The sequence below is a fragment of the Lepus europaeus genome, chromosome 5 (assembly GCF_033115175.1).
Source record: "Lepus europaeus isolate LE1 chromosome 5, mLepTim1.pri, whole genome shotgun sequence".
NCBI lineage: Eukaryota > Metazoa > Chordata > Mammalia > Lagomorpha > Leporidae > Lepus > Lepus europaeus.
The window spans coordinates 61,185,341-61,211,605 of NC_084831.1; positions in this window are offsets into that span (position 1 = coordinate 61,185,341).

The window sequence follows — 26,265 nt, forward strand, 5'->3', positions numbered from 1 at the left end:
TCAATAACTCAAGTCATTAGTTACCTTACCCACCTCCCAAATTTCTTTTTTTCCCCTTTAAGATGATGTTCCCTTATTTCCTTTGCCAATTCTAAATTTACCCTCAGCTTTCCTATCAAGTCCACATCTAGAACTCTCGCTATCAGTTTTAATGCCTCCAACAATATTTCATCTTCCCCAATGTTGCCAAGATTCTAGAGAAGCAAAAATTGGGTGCTTCTCACATGCAGTTCACAGAATCCAGTTCTATTTTATGGACACTACTACAGTTATTCTATGATTGTTACACATTATAAAAAAGAAAAATCCCTCTCTTCCCAATGTAAATTGATCTACTCTATTTGATTACATGGTGGCCATTTTATTAATTGGAAAATAAAATGGTTAGACATAATGTGTTTGTTGGAATTTTTTATGATTTATTTATTTGCTTAAAAACAGAGTTATGCACACACAGAGAAAGAGAGAGACAGAGGGACAGATAGACAGACAGAGAGTTATCTGCTGGTTCACTCTCCAAATATCTGTAATGGCCAAGGCTGGGCCAGGCTGAAGCCAGGAGCTAGGAACTTCTTCCAGGTCTCTACGTGGGTACAGGGGCCCAAGTATTTGTGCCATGTACTTCTGCTTTCCAAGGCACATTAGCAGGGAGCTGGATTGGAAGTGGAGCAACCATGACACAAACCTATGCCCATATGGGATGCTGGTGTCACAGGTGGCACCTTAACCTGCTATGTCACAACACCAGCTCTGGTTTGTTGGTATTTTGCCCAAAGGAGTACTGGATAGAAAGTTTGGTCAGGAAGGAATTTCCATGAAATATGTATTGCTGTTTTATTTTTTTTTTTAATTTGAGAGGTGGGGGTTGGGTGAGAGAGAGAAAAGAGTTCCCAACAGCTGGTTCATGTCCCAAATGTCCACAATGACCCAGGCTTTGCCAAGCTGAAGCCAGGAGTGAGGAACTACTTGAATTATTTGCCTGCTGCCTCCCAGGATTTAGACTAATAAGAAACTGGAGTTGAGAGCAGAGTCAGGAATCAAACCCAAGCATTCTGATATGGTTTGCAGGTATCTCAACTTGCATCATAATCCCTAGGCCGAATGTCAACTTTGACATGAAGAGCTTTAATGGTGGTAGGTGGCACAATTAGATAATAACAGCAATTGATGGTATGAGAAGGCAAGTTGGATAACATTCAATTACTTATTGCAGGTTCTTTTGTTTCAGACACAGTATACACAATGTGACCATAACCAAAATGATAAAGTGAAACCTCCAAAGGCAATTTAAATTTGATATTTATTTAGCAGGCATGTGCCAGAGATTATAAAAGATATTTGTGATACCTCAAATGAATTAGAAAGTAAGTAGCTTGAGAATCTCAATTTTGATTCTAAAGAGACTGACAGGCAAGTAAACCAATGATTATGGAAGGCAGTGGGGAATTCTGTGGATGGATCAATGTGGACCAGACCATGGGAATCCAGAGGAAGAAGCCATTACTTCAAGAAGTCATTACTTCATGACTTGCAGAGTCACGGACAGTGGATAGAAATGGAGAAAAGGAAAGATCCTGTAAGCATAAAGCACAGGCTGAGCAAGGAGGGTTGACTGGAAAGGGAAGCAAGATGGTAAGGAACACTGCCAGGAAGCTTTGGAGATGGTTGCTTGGTAACCACCTAGCACAATTTCGTGGCTGTGGCTGAATCACTCAAATACTCTTGGCTGCCCAGCCCTTTCTCCTCCCCTGTAAGGCTGAGTATTTTGAGTGGAGTCTAATTCTAAATAAGCTGCTGATACAGACATCAGTGATGGGAAATAGGTATCTCAGGGACATCTCTTTTCAAGTTGTGGGGTAAGTTCTTACCTCCTAACCAGGGGCACCCATAATCTCTCTGAACCATCCACAAGCTGCCCTGGGCTAAGAGGGCTGTGCTTGACTTGAATGCAACTTAACCTTTGCAAATATTATTTCCATGAATAATACTTAGCTCAAGAAGTAACCAAACAGAAAATGGGAGGAGAATGAGAAGGAAAAGTCCCAGGAGGAAGGGGTAGAGGAGCACTTTCAAAATTAAAAAAGAAGAGAGCGAGAGTGAGAAAAGGAAGGAAGGAAGGAAGGAAGGAAGGAAGGAAGGAAGGAAGGAAGGAAGGAAGGAAGGAAGAAAGAAAGAAAGAAAGAAAGAAAGAAAGAAAGAAAGAAAGAAAGAAAGAAAGAAAAGAAAAGAAAAGAAAAAGAGAGAGAAAGAGAGAGACAAGCACTTTCCAAAGATATCACTTTCAGCACTGACAGGCAATGGAAGAAGAAATTTGTAAAGATTCCATGTGTTTTCTTGATGATACATTTCTTCCCTCTGTGAACAAATTGATGCAATATCAAGAGCTGCTCTGGAGATAACAGGCACAAAAGAATTTACAGTAGGTGTTGCACTTTTCAGCAGTCACTGTGTCTATCAGATTCTACCCAAAACATTCCCTTTTTTGCATACAGAGAGGGATAGAGATTCTGGCCATGAATCACAGGCGGTGGCCTGCATGAGTGCACCCACTGTGCCTGAGCAAGCCCCAGGAATCATGTGAGTGATTTGCCCCCATCTGCCTCCATTTGCTTCTCACTCTCTCCACCCCCACAAGCACACGCACACACTGGAGAGGAGAGGCTATTTCTGGCCGGCTTGCAAAGACAGAAATCACACCCAGACACAAAAAAGTTAGAAGAGGATACTGCTGACAGAGCAGATCACATTTCTGAATAACTGAGTTGGAAAAGGGGCCCTTCAGAAGGAACAGAACTGTAGGCAACACTCGGTTCCTTCCTTTTGATCAACTTTTTTGCTTCAGTGGTTAAAATTCTTCCAAATTTTGGCCATTAGAGGTTTCTATGACAGTTTCTGAAAGCAGAACATGGTGACTCCACCAAGTAGAATTCCTTCCCTAAAATCCACTTGAATGTTTAATGTGCATTTCCTTAATTTCCTGGAAGACTGATGTTATTAAATAATGCTTGTCAATCTGACCATTTTCTATTCCTTCTTGATTCATGTATTGGGAAGGAAATGAATCATGCTTGACTAAGGGATTAATGCCACCTACGCATGCAAATCATGTGTGGCCAGAGCAGACATGAAGCATAATGCCATGGAGCAGACAACATCGCTCCCTCAGTCTGAGTGTTGGCTTCACAGGCTGTGACTCCCAGCATCTTGATCCATAAGCTATTGGGTCTGTGGCCAATGCGGCAGAAATGTGTGACTGTGTGTGTATGTGTGTGCATGTGTGTGTGTGTACCAGAACTTTGATTTCTCATAAATGTCAAACTTACTTGATCCTTATTAACTTTGTGGAAAACACTGAATGCCAAGTCAGACTGCCAGGCACAAATTATGATAATGACAATAATAGTTATTTAGTATTTGTTTTGTGCTTGGCAGGGTACAGAGTGCATCTCATTTAATCTCCCAATATTCCGTAAGTAGATATTTATAGTCTCTACTATAATAATCTCAGGGAGGTTAAATGAGTAAACTCAACCTCATGCCTGCTTAGCTCTAAAATGTGTGCTCTTATATTGCCTTCCCATCTGATTTTAGAATTTCACTTTGAAACCCACTATCACTTGAAACCATTCCTATAAAGTTTAACATGAGACAGAATGTTTTATTTCATAATGTATGACAAAGCTAGAAATTCAAAATGCTTAAATATCAGTACTTCTTTTTTTTTTTTTTTTTGACAGGCAGAGTGGATAGTGAGAGAGAGAGACAGAGAGAAAAAAAATATCAGTACTTCTTAATTTAGCATATAATTTTGTATTTTCACAGATTATTCAGTTTCTTTAATGAAGATCAATAGTTGAGGTCAGGTTTGTTTTTGGGTGTGTGTGTTCTACTTTTCTTTGTATTATCCATCAAGCTTAACATAAGATAAGAAATCTAAGGATAGAAAAGACTAGGGAGCAGACAAGATATTAATTAACTTGTGTACACTCCATGCAAGTTCCTATGCAATCAGACTTTACATCAAGATTGGATTCTGAGCCGGCGCCGTGGCTCACTAGGCTAATACTCTGCCTTGCGGCACCGGCACACCGGGTTCTAGTCCCGGTTGGGGCACCAGATTCTGTCCCGGTTGCCCCTCTTCCAGGCCAGCTCTCTGCTGTGACCAGGGAGTGCAGTGGAGGATGGCTCAAGTGGTTGGGCCCTGCACCCCATGGGAGACCAGGATAAGCACCTGGCTCCTGCCATCGGATCAGCGCGGTGCGCCGGCGGCAGCACGCCAACCGCGGCGGCCATTGAAGGGTGAACCAATGGCAAAGGAAGACCTTTCTCTCTGTCTCTCTCCTCATTGTCCACTCTGCCTGTCAAAAAAAAAAAAAAAAAAAAAAAGATTGGATTCTGAAGTCAGCACACATGGTGATTCTTTTTTAATCTTTTCCCTAGCATCAAGTTGCCTATCTAACACAACCTTTCATTTCCTAGCCATGTGGAATTTGGATGAGATTGATTTCATCTCAGCTCTAGGCTAGGCCTTGATTGACTTACATATGTCAGTGAATTCTTTCCTTTGGTTACATTTATTAATTCAGGTAAGTCACATGATCCAAGTAAAATCAATTAAGACCCAATTCTTGGGCTGTAGTTTGAGCCATAAAAAATGTCCATTTCTCCTGTACCTTCAAGAGCCTTTTAAGGACCAAGAATTGAAGATCTTCCTATGAACCCAGCCAATACTTAAAATGCATAGCAATGAAATCTTGAAAATGACATTTGTCTAAGGAATACTGTTTGACTCTGAAGCCATCTCTAACCCAAGACAAAGAACCAACAGAATATTTAATTCTTAGGCTCATTGGAGTTCTATTTTCTGTTCCCCTCATGAGTGCTATCTCATTCTCCAAGGAAGTTAAAAAAAATTTTTAAGTCATTACATCAGATATAGTTACAAAATACTGAAACATGACTGTTATGGAACTAAGCACATGAAGTGGCTGGCTTTCATTTAAGATCATGTTAGGAAAAGTGTACTTGGTCAAATTGTCACTTTGTAGTGAGATGCTAAAAATGTGTAGGGCAAGGAGGAACTGAGTTCCTCCCAGGAAAAAGCATGGATTTTTGTGATTGCTCTAGAACATTTGCTCACTGGAAGAATGTTGGATAATATGACAGTCACTATTTAAAATTTTCTCTCTTTCTGCCAAGTACAAGGGGTCTTCAAAAATTCACAGAAATGCATATTATGAGGAAAAGAAACCTATGAATTTCAATTTTTTGCACAAGATATTTTTATTATATTTTGCACAAACTTTTGGAAGTTCCCTCATACATGTATTTGAAATAATATAAGAAAAAATAAGTGTATTTGGGATATGACTCCATGATATTATTTAACATTTTGTCTTCAGGAAACCACTTTAAGAAAGATTCAGAGAAATTTAGTACTTTCTTCAACATTGTAAAGGTTTTAACTAAAGCCAGGATGTATACCAAGATTTGTCAGCTGCAAACTTCAAGAAAGAAGAGCTCAATAAACTCATTTTGATTGAAAAGCTCATTGGATCTCAATTTAATGGAAGTTATGAATATAGTAGCAGATTGCTATCACTCAGGAATCAGCAACCTTTGGTTTATTCTATCTTTGCTTTTATCTCTAAATTAGAGAATGTACAGGGGTCAGAGAACAGTGGATCTTTCCAGTAGTTATAACCAATAATTTCCTATGAAACAAGGAAGTTCTACCTTGTGGTATGTCAGGAAATATCACCAGAATTCATGAAGAATAGAATAATTATTCTCTGAAAGAAAATTACTAGAAATAGAAATCACTTCACCAATTAACAGGAAAAAAAAAAGGTAATCCAATTAGTTTTTTTCATCATCCAAAAATGCTGTAGATAATGAGAAAAGCAATATATTTGAAGCTATGTGTGATTAAATAGTTTTATTTCTATTTATTTGAGAAACATACACATAAAGAGACAGACAGACAGACAGAAAGAAACAATTTCCTATTTGCTGATTTACTCTCCAACTGCCCATGATGGCCAGAGCTAAGCCAGGAAGCCAATCACTTGAGCCATCATCATTGCGTCTCAGGCTCTGCATTAGGCACTTCAATATGGGATGCTGGCACCTTAACTGCTAGGCTGACCACCCACTCCAAGAATAACTGTTTTTACCTTGCAGATTGTGTATGCTGTTTGGAATATGGGAGAGCAATAGTAGAAGAGCCAGGCTCTGCTGCTACTTCTTCAAGCCTTAACTTTAATGAAGTTTCTTTTTCACGGTTTCTTATTAGCAGAGTGCAAAAAAAGGGACTAACTTTTATTGAAGGCCTATATAACCCCCCCACCCAGCTTTCCCAATATTAACATCTAATACTAGTATGATATATTTGCCACAATATTTTCTCTCCAATGCTCACCCTCCTTCATTGGTTAAGTTTGATAAAAAGGATACTGTCAAGCACTCATTAGACAGATACTGCAATCACCTATTACGTTCCAGCAAATGAAATTTATCCTGAACCACCAGGATATTTTGTTGTCCTTTAAAGTTTTCAACAACTTGTTGGTTTCAACTTCTTTTTGTGATTCTTAACATTGACTGTGCATTTGAATAGTTATTGGGGTTTTTAGAAACCCAGGTGTCTCCATGATTCCGACTCTGACACATAGACGTCTTGTTCAATAGACTAGGGATCAGATGAGGAATGTGATCACCTGTGCTCTAGAAGCTCCACAGTGGATTCTGTGGTGCGTGCCTGGATGAGCACCTGCAAGTTCAAGCCATGTGCTCTGGAAACAGCCACCATAGACCACTCTTGCAACCTGGTGGAAACGGCATTCTTGAAAGGCTAACTATGCTGAGCCATCTCTTAAATCTCCAAAGTTTTGCTTCCTAAAGTGCTATCGCAAACATGCGTTTGTCAGAAATACCTGATATTTTTCTTGTGAGTTCAGCTTCCTAGGCATGATTCTGGATGAGAATTCTCATTTATGGGGCCTCAGTTATATGTGTTTAACACATTCCCAGATGATACCTATGTGCACTGAAGTTTGAGTTACTGTCAGAGACATTCCAGATCACATACATTTTGAAGTCTGAATGGAGAGTAAGGCACAAACCAGAGTGCAATTTCCTTTGAGACTTAACGGTGCTAACTTCTGTAAGCAAAATTCCTTTCACCTTTTTGAGAACTGAACCTGTGCCTGTCTATCTAGTGGACTGACTTCACTCTGCCCTTTATCTTGAGCCAGTCTCCCTTTCCTTCACCCTTCCCTAACTCTGTTGCATACTCTGAAGGTTACAAAGGTCAAGAATAGACCTTAGCTCACTGCAGACCTACGTCAGAGTAAAAATAAATTTCTGTGCTTCCTTCTTAGAACAAAATTGTCCATTCATATATTGGTCAAGTTTAGGATAGAAACAAAATAATAGGCATTCTTTGATTTCCTTTATACTGTATCACTTTGATGAAAGTCTGTAGATTTGAGTTTATATTGCATCTGAGTGAATCCAGTAAAAAAGGTTAAAATATCGTTTGTTTTTATACGCCAGAAGGGAAGCTACTTGGCAAAGTATGTAATTCAATGCCCTAGTTTTTGACAGCCTATCTGGGAAAATGTCATATTGCAATGCCAGGGAAATTGCCAATTTCCTACAAAGGAAAACACTTTCTTTTCTCTTGGTAACGAGGGAGGTTTAGTGTGCACTGGGATGTGAAGACTTGAAAGCACTTGGATCTTCTGTAGAAATGCCCGCGCTGTGCTCACCCCCCTCCATGTCCACATCAATCAAACACAGTTTTTGTCAAAGTTGCTTCAATTTAGTCTCTAACTAATCATGACTTCTGCTGCGCTTTGGTCATGTGGACAGGGATTGGAAATAAAAACTGTAATTTTAGAGATTTTGTTCTGTTTTATTTGAAATATATTCTGATTAAAATGAATTAAGCTTCAGCTAGTTTAACAACCCTTGCAATAACTTCATCAAATTCTGAAAACATGGAGTATAGTATTTTATAACTTACCAGCTTAGATTTTTTGCAAACATGTTGTGAGATATCCATTTTTAGTAGTGGACTGAAGAAAATAGAAAAATAATTACCTTATTTTTTCTCTATTGCTTTAATGCAATTAAGGCTCTGTGTGGCTTTGGTAGCAAACTTCAGATTCTGTTTCCATTGAAAATATAGAAAGATATACAATGAGTGTCTGGCCCTATACACATCTTAATTTTGATCTGCAATTTTTGATAAAGTAACAAGAATCAAGAAGCATTTTGATTCTAAAAGAAAAAGGTAGGGATCAGTGCCATGTTGTAGCAAGTAAAGCCTCAACTTTGGGTGCCGGCATCCTATATGGTACAAGTCCCGGCTGCCCCACTTCCGATATAGCTCTCTGCCATGGCCTGAGAAAGCAGCAGAAGATGGCCCAAGCACTTGGGTCCCTGCACCCACGTGGGAGACCCAAAGGAAGCTCCTGCCTCCTGGCTTCAGATTGGACCAGTTCTGGATGTTGCGGCCATTTGAGGAGTGAACCAGTGAATGAAACACCTATCTCTCTCTCTCTGCTCTCTCTCTCTCCCTCTCTCTCTGCCTGTGCCTCTCTGTAACTCTACCTTTCAAGCAAATAAATAAAATTCTTGAAAAAAAAAAAAGAAAGGGGTAAGTGCAAAGTGTGCTACAGGCAAGGCAAGGCACTTAAAGTGTCCACTCTAACAACCCACTCAAAGACCTACCTCAAAGGTCTGCAAAGAAAGCAGGAGGGGCAACAGAACAACCATGCCTGAAGATTTAGGGTGGAAGATGAGAGGGAGAGAGAGAAAAAAATGAGAGAGAGAGATTGATTTAGAGGATGGCTGGTTATCTATGGGTTGAAGTAATCATTAGTGGGTTTGTCCTGATTCTTTTGATTTGCTTCTTTTTATCATCAGCATCCCAAAGTGGAAGATTAGGGCGTAGAATTCACATTTTCTGATAGTCATCCTGATGGCCATCTGATTGTACTTTATTGTCATTTTCATGAATGTTTTTAGCTTAGGTTCTATATGTGTAAATCATATCTCCCAATAAATTTTTAAATTCCCCAGGATGGAGAATAATTTTGTTGCTCAAAAAGGAAGTGCCACTAAAATACATAGAAAATTTGCCTTTTAATTTGGAAATAAAGATTCAAATTTTTTAAAATAACACCACAGTAAGTTTTCTGAAAGAAAAAAAAATTAAGAAGTAGTACTGGAATTCAAGAAACATAAACTTCATGATCCTTAACTTGCATCTGTGGCCCAACTACTTCCAACTACTTTCTATTTGTCCAGCTCAGTTCCTGTCGCCCTCCAACAAATTCCAACAAAATTGAACTTTGTGAATTTCCTATTTGCCCCATGCCGGAAGGGAAAAAAGAGTAGGTGGTTTGTCAGAGTCTAGAAACCAGGATTCTCCTTCAAGATCTACAACCATAGTATAGCTGGCCACATGGGACCTGAGACCATAAAGAAAGCGGCTGCCTCTTGGGAGTTGAATGAAATGCCACTGCAGAATGAGAGGCATATAAATATCCTGGCTTCCCTTTGGTGCAAGCCCTTTGTTTTTCTGTGGGTGATCCTGTGAGACTGCCTGCCCTGACCATGCTGGAGGTTGAGAGGGTATGGTGTGCCATGCCTCCCGGGAGGCAGCCCGCAGCCTGGCTGCTGACAGGCAGTGGGAGCCCCAGGCACATTCTGCCCCACCCCCGCCAAGTGGGTAAACTGCTCCCAGGTGTGGCCCAGGCCCATCAGGAAAGCTACCATAGCCTATGTGACCTTGAAGCTTATTGGAGCACAGTGGCACCAATATCGGCTCTATCCTATAGAACTGGTGTTGCCCTGAATTAGCTACACCCCTTCTGCCTGCCCCTTAGAAAGTGTGTGTGGTCGTTAATAAAGCGAGCATGTTCACCGAAACTTATCTCTGCTGCTTTTTGCTGAAGAGTGCCACCGCCCCACCCATGTGGGATGAGCCCATATTTTTCTACTGGTGATTTCTGTGGCTCAAATTATTTAGATTTCAGTTAGCAAAGGTACCTAGGAAATAGAGTTGACTAACAGACAAGGCAGAGAATAGATCTTAAACAAGGAAATGAATTAATTTCACAACCTGTCAGGGTCGGTGTACCCAAAAGCCTCTGAAAGTAGAACTTGAATTCTGGTCATTTACATAGGAGATCATGCACAGGAATGGGAGTGGAAAAACAATGGAAGACAATGCAGGAAGCATTAACAAACAAGCTCCCACTGTGGGGAAGCAGGAATGAGTCATACCAGGGATAGCTCAGGGGCTACATAGAAAAAGGCTCAACTATAGGAGGGAAGCCCTGGAATCAGCTCCTCCATCATTGGTTGAAAACTGCTTGTTCCTGGGAGAAGGTGGACACATCCAGCCTGTCCTGGGCATGGGCTGCATCTGATTGCCATGGTTTCAATGTAGGTCATCCCCCAGAGGTCCACATGTTGGGAGGTTGGTCCCTAGGGAGCTACTATTGGGAGGTGGTGGAGACTTTAAGAGGTGTTGCTCTTTGGGTCATTGGAAGCTTTACCTTGGAAGGGATTAAGGTGGAGTTCACACTCAGTCCTTACTGAAAGCTTATATAAAAGGAGCAAGCCTGGCCCCACTCAGCTCTCTGGCTCTCTTTTTGGCAATGTGATGCCTACTGTGCTCCTGCCATTCCTGTCTATCAGAAGGCAACACAGCTGGGGAGTGAAGGAGGGCCTTGATAGAGCCCGCATTATACTGTTTGAACTGAAGGCTTCCAGTGCTGTGAGATAAATGAATCTCTCTTCTGTATAAAGCTAGCCTGCCACATGGGTTTCATTATAGTAACGCACAGCTGGCTAATATCATCCTCCTCTGGTCAGACAGTGTCCTCAGGCGGAGAATCACAGGTGCTCACAGGAAGAAACTGTCAGCATGTACAGGTGTCAAGCAACAAGGATAGCACCGGCTGCAATCCCAAGATGGAATGAAGAGCTTCTCCTTATTTGTCTTTTGTGCTTTCCTCCTATATCTATCATTGTGTTTACTAGATATCTGCTTTGAATCTAGACTTTTGCTCTTGAACACAGATCCCATTTCTTATTTTTTCAACTAATTCCCATCAACCAGCTGTAGATATGCTTAATACATTCAAGGTGTTAAATTGGGATTTCTTAGACTTAGCAGACCCAACTCCTCCCTTTTTGGAACAAATACTATGAAATATCCCCTTTACTATCCTGAAATCAAAAAAATGTAATTTACTGTCATATGTTGAATTATGGGCTCCCCATACTCATATGCTATATGACTTTGTTGCAATGTGTCTATATTGAGAGATAGGATATTCAAGAGGCAATTAAAGCTAAATGAGGTACAAAGGTGGGTTATTAATTTGATAGGATTAAACAAGAAGAGGTTTCTGTCTCTGTCTCTTTCTCTTTCAAAGAGAAAACAAGAAATCAACCACCTGCAAACCTATAAGGGAGCCCTCACTGGGACATAACACTTTGATCTGGGACTCCCAGTCCCCAGAACTCTGAGACCAAAGATTTCTATTCTTGAAGACACTCTGTGTTTTGTTATGACAGCCCAAGCTTACTACTATATCTATCTATCCATATGTTTAAGCTAAAAATCAATATGTCCTAACTCTAAAAATAAGAAAAAATAAGAAACAACTAATTTATGATTTTAAAATACATATTTCATGTTGAGAAGGTAGGCATGAGTAGGCTAGAAGGCTCAAGATTGTTACATATTTATGAAAAAATACACATAATTTTAACAGAAAATGAGAATATTCACATGGATATCAATATTCTTGATATATAAAAATGTTTGTTAATAGAAAATACAGGCTAATACTTAGACCAAAGTTATCCAATTTGTGTTTGCATGTGTATGTGTATAACATATATTATATGTGTGTATCATGACTCAAAGTGAATTCAACACCTAAAATTTTCAATGACACAAGAATGTCATACTGACAACTTAAGTTATGTAAGAGTATTATGACATATTTCCCAAAATGATGAATATTAATAGATTTATAAAGAATGTCCTTTTTATTGATTAACATGGTATTTCTGAAAAGTAATTAAAATGGAATGAAATATATAGATAAAAGGCTTAAAATGTCAAGAAAAATATTCATTATCTTTTAATCCCATTTTTCCATAAATGTCTTGAAGCATCTTCGTGTGTGTGTCTCTGTGTGTGTGTGTTTGCCTATAAAATAGAGTTAGGAATAGGCTCAGATATTATGCTGAGATTATTCATTAACCTGCATTTCCAATAGGGTATTTGATGATTGTGAGCTGTGGCACACTCCTGTGATGTGCAGGTCAGGAATGAGTATTGCAGGCTCTGCAATCTCCCTGATCATCCCTACATGGTAACTGCTGGAAGGGCCTCCTAATCATTGTTCAATGTTTGTGACATGAACTGGCTTCTTGAGTAGATAGGTCCTGAGTATCAAGTTAATTTTGGAAAAGACACCAGGAGGATGAAATCATCTAGGAGATGAAAAGTAGACATCATGTCTTGGGGCTAGGGTTGTGTGCCATGGGTTAAACTGTCACCTGCAATATCAACATATGGGAAACATCCATTGGATTCCAGGCTGTTCCACTTCTGATTCAGCCCCTTCTTGTTTTTAAGATTTATTTATTGTATTTGAAAGGCAGAGTTACACAGAGAGAGAAGGAGAGGCAGAGAGAGAGACTGAGAAGTCTTCCATCTGCTGGTTCACTCCCTAGTTGGCCGCAATGGCTGGAGCTGTGCTGATCCAAATCCAGGAGCCAGGAGCTTCTTCCTTGTCTCTCACACAGGTGCAGGGGCCCAAGGACTGGAGCCATCTTCTTTTGCTTTCCCAGGTCATAGCAGAGAGCTGGATTGGAAGAAGAGCAGTCAGGACTAGAACCATCACCCGTATGGGATGCCGGCATTGCAGGTGGAGGCTTTACCCGCTATGTCACAGCGCCAGCCCCTCAGCTCCCTTCTATAGCACCTGTAAAAGCAGCAGAAGGTGACCGAAAATCCTTGGATCCCTGCCACCCATGTGGAAGACCTAGATGGAGTTCCAGGCTCCTGGTTTTAGTTTTACCCATCTTCTGTTTTTGCAGTCATTTGAGGAGTGAACCAGTGGATAGAAAAATCTTCTCTAACTCTGCCTTTGAAATAAATAAGTTCTTTTTTTAAAGTCACTTCTCCACTATAAAAATAATAGATGGTTGCTTTGGAAATATACATTCAGTAACCTATATACTTAAAGCTATCTTCCAGAAGAAAATATGATGAACTTGGTCTTTTCAGGTCAGTATTTTTACAATGGCTTAGAAAAAAAAAAAAGATGTAGGAGACATGCTTGTCAGATGTGGAGATAACACAAAGTTGTGAGAGGAATAGGTAATGTGGAGGGCATAACTGTCATTAACCAGTGATTTAAGACAAACACAATGAAATTCAAATTCAATTCCCAGAATATGACTGCATCAGTATCCAATAAAAGTATACATTCACTTATACACATTGGCTCTTTATTAACATAAGTAGAGTGACATTGGCCTCACCTATTTCCATGTAATCTTTAACTATAGAAGGTGTCTAGTGTTCAAACAAGCAAGCTTATGGCTCCATTGCATTACACCCACCTATGGTAACACACTTTTTTTGAGCTATCTGCTTTAGGAAAAGCATTGATCAATTTATTAGTTTTTGGAGAAGACAAGGATGTTGAAAGATCTGAAAATTCTTCCACTTGAAAAATGTTGGACAGAATTGGAGATGTTAAGAATTGAGAAGAAAATATTTAGAGAAGATATGGTTTACACATGAGTGAATTGAGACTTAGAGAGGTTAAGTAACTTGTCCAAAGTCAAAAAACTAGCACTGATTATAGTTTGTGTTTTTTAAAGATATATTTATTTATTTGAAATTCATAGTTACAGAGAGAGAGAGAGAGAGAGAGAATCTTCTGTCCACTGAATCACTCCCCAAATGGCCACAGCATCCAGGACTGGGTCATTTCCAAGTCAGGAGCAAGGCACTTCATCTGGGTCTCTCACATGGGTGGCAGGGGCTCAGGGACTTGGGCGATCTTCTGCTGTTTTCACAGGCACATTAGCAGGGAGCTGGATCTGAAATGTAGCACACAGGAGCCCATATTGAATGCTGGCATCACAGGCAGCTTAACCTGTTGTGCCACAATTATGGCCCCACTGATAATACCTTCTTTTGATTAATCACTCATTGCCAGGTAAGTGAGTGTGTATCCTTTTTAATGTTCACAACAAGCACAGGAACTGGTTATAGTAATATACACTGCTATAAGAATAACTCAAATTCTAACAGTGAAACACAAACATTATTTCCACATATTCAATCTTGGATCTGCTTTCTTCCATTTGGTGATTCTAGAATCCAGGTATCCTTGATCCTGTGGCTTTTCTATCTTCTAAGGGCCTCTGTATCCTACATATTTACCCAGATATCAGGGAGAGGAAAGGATATGCAGTAGCACAGTTACTTCTTAAAAACTACCTGGGAAGTGACATGTATTCCATTAGCCAGAAGAATTCACATGGTTGAATCTTGAAGCAGTGGCAGCATGGGACATTGGGAAGTGGAGTCAGAGAGGAACTGAGAAATATAGACCCCAGCTGTGTACTTACCTCCCACAGGATCCTAACCAAGACAGAGGGAGAATGAATGTTGGGGTGGATGACTAATCTCAGCCACAACTAGTAAGGTGGATGTTTTTCACGTAATCTTACAGTTGAGGATACCAAAGCTCATAAAAATTTAAGAAAGGCAGTCATTTATTCTAGCAGTTAAGATGCCCATAATTCATATCATAGAACCTAGGTTTAATTCCTGTCTCTAACTCCTGTGTCCAGCTTTTTGCTAATGCAAATCCTGAGAGGTAGCATTGCTGGCTCCAATAATTGGGTTCTTATCACTCACATGAGAGACTTGAATTGAGTTTCCAGCTCCCTGTTTTGGCCCCAGCCCAGTCCTTGCTACTATGGACATTTGGAGATTCTCTCTGTCTTTGATTCACTCAGTGTGTCTATCTGTATCTATCTTTCTATCTATCTGCCTCTCAAATTAAAAAAAAAAAAATCCAAGAAACTTTCCTGAGAACTTTTGGCTTTTAAGCTACTATTCAGTTTTTGACAAATTTAATTTTTTTTACTTATTTGAAAAGCAGACAGAAAAAAGACAGATCTACCTATGTAACCATGCATCTTTCCGTATCTGTGTATCCATCTATCTATCCTCTATCGAGAAAGGCTTTGTCCATTAATTAACCCCTTTAATGCCCACAGTTGGGTCAGGCTGAAGCCAGGTGCATGAAACCCAACCCAGGCCTCCCACATGATGGGCAGAAACCCAAAAACTTGATCACCATCTGCTGTCTTATTGACAGGGTGCTTATTAACAGGAAGTGGGAATTAGAAGTGGAGCCAGGACTAGAATCCAGGCACTCTAATCTGGAGTGTGAGCATCCCAAGAGGTTTCTTAACTGCTTTAGCTAATGATCTTCCCCTTGTCTAATTTTATAGTTTAGATGTTTTAACATTTCATTAAACCTTATCTACTGAGAGACAGTCATTACTCTTGCTATTTTTTGTTCTTCCCAAATGAGTTCATCCTTCATATTTTTCATTGGCTTTTGATCAGCCAATGGACTCTTAGCTAGTTCTAGCTTTCTTAAAGCAAAAGTTATATTTCCTTTCTAAAAATAAATTCTTCAATGAATACCCTGAGGCATGCCACCCACCAACTTTCTGCTAGGAGTGGTTAAAACACAGACATGGATACAGTTATGCACTCACACAGAGGCTTGCAAGCCCCACCACCGACCTTTTCCAATGCACACATTTTCCTCCTTAGGTGGATTAAACTACTCCTGGCTCCACCTCTGTGGTATTTAAATTAGCCTGCATAAAATCCCAAAGTCACTTATCTTCTAGGCTTTGCTCAGTCTCCTTAGCAACCTCCCTAGCAACAGATTTCTTTAAAAAGGAATCTCAAAAAAGTTGCGCAGGACTGGATTCCTTGCAATATTCTAAAATTTAGAAAAAAAAAATATAAAAACCTCTCATTACAACTTAACTCTTACTTCTCTCCTGTTCAATTATTCAACATCTTGTGACCCAATGGCCCGCATCTGTACCTGCCTCCTACTCTCCATTCTCCACATGGCAGTCAGAGTGATCTCCCGACAGAAGTCTGTATCCGCTTTCCACTAAAATCCCTCTTCCCAGTGACTTCTGCTCCCATTCTGGTAGAATCCAAATGTTGACAAGGGCCTGCAAAGCCACGCTGTCACTGCCTGTCTGCCCCTCTTGCATTTCTGCCACGCTTTGCCCCAACTGTCCTGTCTGCTTGTCAGTCCGGTATGCTGAGCTCACTCCCTCTTGCTGCCTTGATAGATGCTATTTGTTCTGCCTGGGCTGTTCTGCCCCCAGATTTTACATGATTCATACCTCCTCATACTCACTGACCATTGCAATTAGCTCACATTGCTTTGTAATAGAATTTGACCCTATTGGAAATTCTGGTCTTTATTTGTTGATGCTTTTGTAGTGCATGCAATTTCCATGAGGCAAGTTACTTGCCTCCTTGACTAGTTTATTCCTAATTCTTAATATAGGGTTGGTTAAATAAATTAAATAATGTAATTGCAATGTGTGATTAGTGCTTCCTATGTAAGAGTCTTTCTTGAATAATTTGCTGATTGTTTGAGTGTTGATAAAATGACATTTAGAATGAAGCCTGATACCAAGACCATCTTGGAAGCCAGTACTCATGCATCAGGGACATTCCAGGTTTAACTGAAGAGCTGAGCTGGAATTCTTCAAGGCATTGGAGCTGACCATAATTAGTCTACCAAAGTGAGAAAGGCACTGTCTATGTGGTTTTGCTGCTTACGTTCATCTAGCCTTCAAGATCATGCATAAAACATGTTTGTTTTCACTTTGGACAAAGTTCAGCATACTGGAGTTGAAGGGAAATTCATCTTTCAGACAGGTGGTATCCAAGATTATAAGACTGAGCACAAGTGACAGAAGAGGTTTGCTTAAGAGGCGGGAAGGATTCTTTAGTATTTTTTTATGCCTGCACCTCTCCTGCTTTCCCTGAAATGGTGCTTGATAAAGAACCTTGGCTAAGTGAGTGCTTTATGGATGCTGCACATTATTCCACAGGAAATAAATGCAGTGTATAAGTTAATCAAAAGAACTTCCCCTGCATTGACTTTCCCCCGTAGCTCTTTAATTAGCTATTCAAGAGCAGCACTCCTGCACATGTCTAAAAATAGACAGAAGCCTGGTCAGAAATGTAAGGCAAACTGTTTTCTGCGTTTTTCTGTAGCGGTTCAGATTTCATGTTAGTGTCATGAAACTGGTAGACCTGTGTTGCTTTCTTTTCAAATTGCATATTTTTGTCAGAAAGGACATGCCCAGAGGTTTTGTTCATTTTAAAACCATAGTATTACCTTACTTGTGCATTGTAGTTTACTGAGTACCTTCATATAAATTATCTGACTTTTCTTTCCTGAATACAAATAGGTTATATCACGTTAAATGTCAACTGTGGAGCTAGCTTGCCCCATTTGCACATAAACAGGCAGTGCTTCTCATCCTGGTGTTTCTGGCAGTTCCCAGGAAATGTTTGATCTTGTCTCACAAAATTGTGTGTTAGTTATTTCTATCTCAAAATGTCCAGGATTTTCTTACTCATCTGTAGTTGCTTTGTATGTTTTCTGTTCTCCTACATTGAAAACGCCTCATCATGCCTCTATTCGCCATGACCATGCTAATACCCACACTCACCCTTGACATGCTAGAGGGGTGCTGCATTCCCCATACAAGTGGAGCAAATGTTTTGCTTTCACCCATTATATGCTACATTTTCCTCCCTTCTTCTTCCACCTAGTAGGGAAGTCAAGCCAAGTAAGTAGATAGATTCTTTGAGCAGGCCTCCCATTAACTCACAAGGCATGCTCAGAGTAACACAGGGCCCAATTTAGTCTGAAGTGGGAGTCTGCTATACATTATTTCACTTGGTTTCCATGACAACCCTATGAGATAGAGTGAGGCATTACTGGTCTCATTTAATATATTAAAAGCTAAAATACAAGGAAGTAGATTCAGTTTTATGTTTTAAAAATTATCAAGAATTATCTGGTTAAATTAGGGCATCAAAATACCTTTCTATTTCTCTTAATCCAAATCTTTTCTGTTGTTTCTTTATCTAAGACCAAAATGTTCTTTTCAGCTCCACAGTGTAAGGGCTTCTAATTGCTCCTATGTAAGAAAAGCTGCCCAAGCATAGATGAATTTTATGTGAGTGTAGTGTAGCAGACTGGCAGGTCCCTTGGAGTGATCAGATACCAGAGAGGGAACTTATGGTCGATAATCTCCATGATCCTGTTCTAATCATTCTGTGGTCCTTAATCACAAAGCTAAACCCCAAACCAAACAAGCAATAACGTGACTCTGCAAGGGAAGGGCAGGGTCTGGGCCTTATTAAAAGAGGCAGGAGGGGCAGCAGGAGAAAGGCACAGTACACAGTAATTGATGAAATCCTAGAGAAAAGCAGGACCAAAAAAAAAAAAAAAAAAAAAAGACAAGTGGCGTCTAGATTCAGGCAAGAGCAAGGCAGAGAGAAGCAGTTTGGATGACTACCTGGATCCTAGTGCCAACGCAGAGAAGGTCTGATCTGACCTGAGGACTTCTGTAGCTGTAGGTGTTTGAACATGGAAAGAACGAAATGGAAATAAGGCGACTGCCAGTGTGCAGTAGCTGAGTAGGAGCCAAGTGTTGAGTTCAAGAAGCAGTTATGTCCCAAAGAGGCATCTCAGAAGGCTCTCTCTCCACTTGGTTTTAACCCCCATGCAAGTCAGAGGGCAGCTTCACCCAGCAGTGTCCAGAGAATCATGCTGGTGGTTGTAGGACATCTTGCTCTGTTCATAGTGGCTGGTCAGGGAATCCAGCCTCACAGGGCAGAAGGCGATTGTGAAACATCCTAATCGCCTCTTCTCTGACTCTCATTGAATAAAGGTGACTCAGAAGGTTCTTCTGTAAAGAACTGTGGCAGGACCAGTGACACCAGTGGTGTCTTGGGGGAATTATCTGTTGCTTTCTGTGTAGCTAATGGACATTTCTCCCACGGTGCTCATCATTCATCCTTCCTAAGGGTGCTCCAGCATCTGAGCTTGCAGTGAATTTGATTCCTCTTAGGACACTGGATACTATTGCCTTGTAAGTGAGTTCATGATGTTAAAAAATATTCTGAGCTGGCGCCATGGCTCAACAGGCTAATCCTCCACTATGCGGCGCCAGCACACTGGGTTCTAGACCTGGTCGGGGCGCCGGATTCTGTCCCGGTTGCCCCTCTTCCAGGCCAGCTCTCTGCTATGGCCCAGGAGTGCAGTGGAGGATGGCCCAAGTGCTTGGGCCCTGCACCCTATGGAAGACCAGGAGAAGCACCTGGCTCCTGCCTTCGGATCAGCGCGGTGCGCCGGCTGCAGCGCCCCTGCCGGGGCAGCCATTGGCGGGTGAACCAACGGCAAAGGAAGACCGTTCTCTCTGTCTCTCTCTTTCACTATCCACTCTGCCTGTCAAAAATTAAAAAAAAATAATAAAAAATATTCTGAGATTGTCAATATGATGACTTTATTTGAAACTATTACAATAGCTGTCAAGACTATCCCAACAGAGGAGAGAGAGGGTCAATTATGAACATCAAAAGACAACTGGGGCTTTATAGCCAAAGAGCAGGGTAATGGATAAGTGGATGGAACATTTCGAAGAGGAGACTTCAATGGTATGGAGAAGTCTTCCTAAGCCAACTTAATGATTTCAAGAGAGAGGGATAAGGAATTTGACCAGATACTGAGGATGACTACATGTAAAAGATGGAGGACCCACACTAAATGGACTTGGACTTAGCAGAATTCTTGCTAAAACTAGATCAAGTAGGCCAAGGGCAGGGCTTAAAGCTGAAGAAATTGTCTAAAATTTGTCCAAGGAGAAAGTCTTCTTTAGCAAGATGGAGCATACTTGCCATGGTCCTATCATCTTCCCCTGAAAGGAACTGTTTCTTGGCTTTGACCTATGAGCTGTGAACATTTATATTGTTAAGTTTTTGAATCATTAGGACAGCCATCTGACAACCCCCTACAAATGGTTTTATATAATTTATCTCAGTTGTGGAAATAGAACATCCTAATAAAAACACACTTATGAATGATATAATGTTTATTTTTAAATTGTTTATCTTTGTCTACATGAGGAACAACAACAACAAAAATCCCGAGAGTTTTAATAATCTGAGGAAGGCTTATTTTAGAAAAGAAAAGCTGTTTTCCTTTCCAGATGGGTAAACTGAGACAAGTAAATGTATTTCTACAGTTAACAGCAAAAAGTAAGAGTTGGGAATATAATTCTGCAACCCTGATTCCCAGTGTGCTGCTGTCATCAATAAAACACAGTCAACACCTCACTCTCCTGCTCTGATTGCTGTATTTGCATGACCCAATTCTCCCACTAAATTTAAATTGTATTTGTATTTAAATGGAAATTGTATTAAACATTTTCAGCAGAAGCTTTAATTTTGAAAATACTTCTAAGAGCTCTGGGGGAGGGGTAGGTTATTAGAAATCAGTCTTGAGAGTCCAGGTGAAAAGTTAATACAACCATTAAACGACTACAGGTTATACACAAATTACTATTGCCACTGTAGACAAAGATTCGTAGGATATCCTTCCTTTCACATTTGTGAATATTTAAAATTTTCATAGTAAAGCATTTAAATTACAATAAAATCAAAATATGACTGCATAAATATAGCGGATTATCTGTTTACCCCCTAAGAATACTTTTAAACATAAAAATTTACTATTTAGTTAACTTTATTTGATTGATTCATATACTTTCTGAACCTCATTGGCACCTAGTGGTGAATTCGCATGCACATAATGACTTTTGTGTTGAATAGCTCTAAGAAAAAATAGTAAAGTTGAGAAATCACATGTTGTCTTGGCATATGTGGTCTAACAACTGACGTTATTAGAAGCTTGGTTCCCCGAGGTATGCATGGAATCACTGTTTAGGGTGAAAAACACTGGATATAGGCTGGGAAGGAAATGGACATGAAATTTTCCAGTAAATTGGAATATTTGCATGTGGAAGGAAACTGAAAATATTAATACTTCTAGAAATCTGTTCAAATTCAAAGAGTGTGGGTAAGGAACAATGTGAATCCCCAGATTTTAACACAAACAAGTCAATAAAACTGTACAGATTTCCTCAAGACTTGTAAGTGGAACCCTACATTAGAATGTCTCAAGGAAAGTGTAGAATTTGTGCAAACTATAGAAGAAGGAAAATTTGGAAAATCTTTTATATGACTAATATCCTATGAAAGAACAGTATTTTAAGGAATTTAAGCAAAGAAATAACATAATTAATTTGAATATTCTGAGAACAGTGTGTAGTGTGAATAGAAGACGAAAAACAGGAGTCCTAAAAGCTGAACTGGGGAATTTCCAGTAATGTAGATGAGGGATCATAGATATCCAAACTTAAAGATGGTCAAAACAAGGGACCATACTGGAGAGATACTGAAGAAGTAGAATTATTTGGAAATTTAAGACTTCAAGGAGTCTTCCCTATAACATTAGATAGATGGTGGTTCCACACACGTACCAGGAAGGAAAAATGCAAATCTATTTAAAAAACATTAAGATTTGGAAATTTTGATTTTAAGTTGCTATGGGACTTTTAATTTAAGATGACCAAAAGGCCATGGGAAAATCAAACCTGGAGCTCAATCTGAATCCTGGGGAGCAATATTTGTAGTATTGAGATTACTGAGCTATAAGATAACATGGAGAGACTGTTTCAAATAGGAAGAGATCAATGACTTAAACCTGAGGAATTCCACATGTAATTAAATAATAATAATTTGTAGTTAGTGTTTTAAAGCACTAAATATAATATTGAAATATGTTTATATGTATTTAAAAGACATATTAAGTATTTAACTATATTTAGTATATACTATGTATTAAAATATTTTTTACACATACATACATTTGGCCTTCTATGTCCTTGGGTTCTACATCTGTTGATTCAACCAATCACAGTTGGAAAATATTCATATAAAAACCAGATTGCTTCTGCTGAAAATGTGCAGACTTTTTTTCTTGCTATTATTCCCTAAGCAGAACAGTGTATTACCTATTTACAAAACATTTCCATTATATTAAGTTCTAAAAGTAATCTAGAGATAACTCAAAATATACAGGAGGTTAACATAGGTTATATACAATATTATACTATTTTATGTAAAGGATGTGTGCATTTTTAGATTTTGCTACCCTCAGGAATCCTACAGCCAATTCCCTACAAAAATGGGGGGACCTCTCGATCAACCTCCATACATATACATAATACTGTGGGGCACAGAAAATGAAATGCCATATTCTGAGCTCTTTTCTGGTAAGGTAGATTGTGGGCAATGTCAGCTAAAAGGGGAAAGAGACTAAAACTACATGGTTTAAAAGGCTAAAGAGGAAGTAGACTAGAACTACACGGCTTGAAAGGTGTAATCAAGAATAATGAAATAAGAGTTAAAATTCTAACAAATTGAGCCATGCCACATAGGATGGTTTGGTTAGGCAGAGACAAATGTCCAAACACTGAAGCTGTGTCTGACATAAATAAGACACACAATAAACATTTGTTAAATGAATAGGATGCCATTTTACTGAAAATTGTAAACAAGGATGAAATACTAAATGAGGAGCTCTTCCAAATGTCCTTTAAAATGGATTTGTATTCAATCTTACATCTCTAAGATTTTACACTGAGTAGCTCCCTAATCTGTTGAGATTTTTAAATATAACTGCTCACATTAAAACAAGATTTCCCTATTGATACAGCTCCATAAAATTAGCTTGTCACCCTTCTCTAAGAAAATGTTTCCCCTAAATGTGTTCAAGATAGCTCACGCCAACAAAACCTGGAAATCTAATAACATATTTGTATAGAACTATCACTTTGCCAGTATCTTTACTCTGAACACCATTATTTCCCTTAATATTTTAAGATTTCCAGCTTCTTTCATTCAAATTTCTCTTTCATCATTGTTATACCCATGAAGAATCATAGAGTTAAAAATGATCAGAAAGGGCATAGATTAGTCCATCTTTCTGGATTTCAGCAAAATAATTATCAAATAACTTTGGACTAATTCAGTCATAAAATTATCATCATAAATATTTCAAGGCTTCTGAGTTCTGTAATTCATGTTTTACATTTTAAACTTTTTATTATTGTATTTATTTGTTTTCATTTTATTTGAGAGAGAGAAAGAAGGCGAAATCGCACTGCTGGTTGATACATGAATGTCCACAATAGCCCTACTGAGTCACGCCTAAACCAAGAACCAGAAACTCAGTCTGGGTCTCCCACATGGGTGGCAGATACTCAAGCACTTGGCTATCACTGCAGCCTCCCAGGGTGCACAGTAAGAAGAAGCTAAAATTAGGAATGGAGCTGGACTCAAACTCAGGCACTCTGATATGGGATGTGGCCAAGCCAAGCAGCATCTTCACTGTTGCACCTAACACATATCCCAAGAGTTTTATAACTGGAAGTGTGAAGTACTTAGGAACATGTTAGTGATTTGTTCCAAGTCTTTCTCCTAATCTGTGTACATACTAGCTTACTAGTGTATAGATGTCAAAACTTATTTCCTGATATTATTCTGTTTCATTCCAAAAATATCTCCCCCCCCCCCATTTTTTGAACTGGTTACCCAAATTTTTCCCATCATGTTATTTTGTATTAACAGTGCATTCACATTTTAAATTTGGTGTCTTTCTTTATAAAGTCTTTAATGCTGTTGCAAAACTTCAGAATTACATTGATTTTTCTCAAAGACATGTTTTTTTGTATTCCAACTCTCTGGATTTTCTAAAGCCCAGAGTTAATGGACAAAACACATTCTTCAATTGCTGTACAGACTCTCTCTATATTTAAAACACTGCAGAACCTTATATTTCTAGCTACAATTTGGACAGAATATATGAAAAATGCCAACAAGAATAACAGTTGGATTTTTGACATGAAACATGTACTAAAATCATTTTAAGGACAAGACTAAATTGGAAATACTAGATAGAAAAAGGTCAACCTTTCTAAGGAAACAAGTCAATAAAGAAGCCCTAGTTTCTTTCAGAATATTGCTATTATGGATAACATATGTACATTATTTTTGAGTTCTGTGTGAACTTTGTAGTTCAATACCTTATCTAACATACTAATGGAAAAATAGAAGTAGCATATAACTCCTTTGTGCATAGCACAGAGTATATAGAAGCCTAGTCCTGCCATTTAATTTGATAGTAAAGGTATATAACTTGTCTGTTTTATCCATACAGATATAAATAATTATCAATAAATTATTGTTAAGTGTTTATTTGTCCTTGGAACTTTCACATTTGTCTTGAAAGATGAATGCCATCAATTAGAATTATAAAGGTAATTTGGGTAGACAAATTATCTTTAGATAATCTCAAAGGCACTATCTCTAATCATTCCAGGTTGGATTTAACAAATATTTAACATAAATAATATTTAACACATACATATCAAAAATTGACATATAACTTAGTAATAAGTAAATTAATAAATAATTTTCTTTTTTCACATATATGGAAAAGTAATATTATTGTGTTGGCGTCGTGGTTCACTTGGCTAATCTTCCGCCTGCACCGCCAGCATCCTGGGTTCTAGTCCCGGTTGGGACGCTGGATTCTGTCCCAGTTGCTCCTCTTCCAGTCCAGCTCTGCTGTGGCCCGGGAGGGCAGTGGAGGATGGCCCAAGTACTTGGGCCCTGCACCCACATGGGAGACCAGGAGGAAGCACCTGTTTCTTGGCCTTGGATCGGAGCAGCCATTTTGGAGGTGAACCAACAGAAAAGGAAGACCTTTCTCTCTGTCTCTCTCTCTCTCTCACTGTCTAACTCTGCCTGTCAAAAAAATAATAATAATGTTATTATACCAGATTTAGTACACTCCAAAGGGATAACTAAATTATTATATGGTTTTACATAGTGTGCTGAAATGGCATTAAGTTACAATGCATTATGCTATCAGAAGGCTTTTTTATTTCTCTTCCTAACCTTTTAATTCTCATCAAGCAGAGTACTTTCGTCAGCTGTCCCTATATCTTAGACTCATCTTAATACTCACAAATATCTTTTGTTTTTAAAAGATATATTTTATTTATTTGAGAAGCAGGGTTACAGACAGAGAGAGGGAGAGGCAGAGAGAGGTCTTTCATCTGCTGGTTCGCTCCCCAAATGGCCACAATGGCTGATGCTAAGCCAGGCCAAAGACAGGAACCAGGAGCTTCTTTCGGTTCTCCCATGTGGGTGCAGGGGCCCTCCACTGCTTTCCCAGGCACATTAGCAGGAACCTGGATCAGAACTGGTGCAGCCAGGACTCAAACCAACGCCCCTATTGGATGCTGACACCACAGGCAGAGGTTTAACCTACTACACCACAGTGCTGTTCCCAAATATCTTTGTTTGAATGAAAGAGAGAAGCATCAGTCTAAAAGCTTGGGGTACACAGCAATTTCATTACAACTGAATACTATGAGTTTTATATTTGTCATCTTATTTTAGAATTTATTTTTTATTGTTTTTTAATTTAAGCTAGACAAGTTTCATGTATTTCATGTATACAGATTTAGGAACATAGTGATACTTCCCTCTCTCCAGCCCATGCTCCCACAATTCTTCCTCCTCCCTCTCACAATCCCACTCTTAATTTTTACAAAGATCTACTTTCCGTTTACTTAACTACCATAAAGTTAACCCTGCAATAGGTAAAAGAGTTCAACAAATAATATGAAGAAAAAAAATTGTTCTTCAACAGAGCAGACAAGGGCTGTGAACAATAATCAAATCTCAAAATATCCGTTTCACTCCAATACATTACAATACAATACAATAACATTAGTTACCTCAGATCAGGGAAAACATATGGCATCTGTCTTTTTGGGACTGGCTTATTTCACTAAATATAATGTTTTCCAGTTGCATCCATTTAGTTGCAAAAGACAAGATTTCATTTTTTAACAGGTAAGTAGTAGTACTCCATACTGTGTGTGTGTGTGTGTGTGAATAAATACCATAATTTCTTTCCAATCAACAGCTGATGA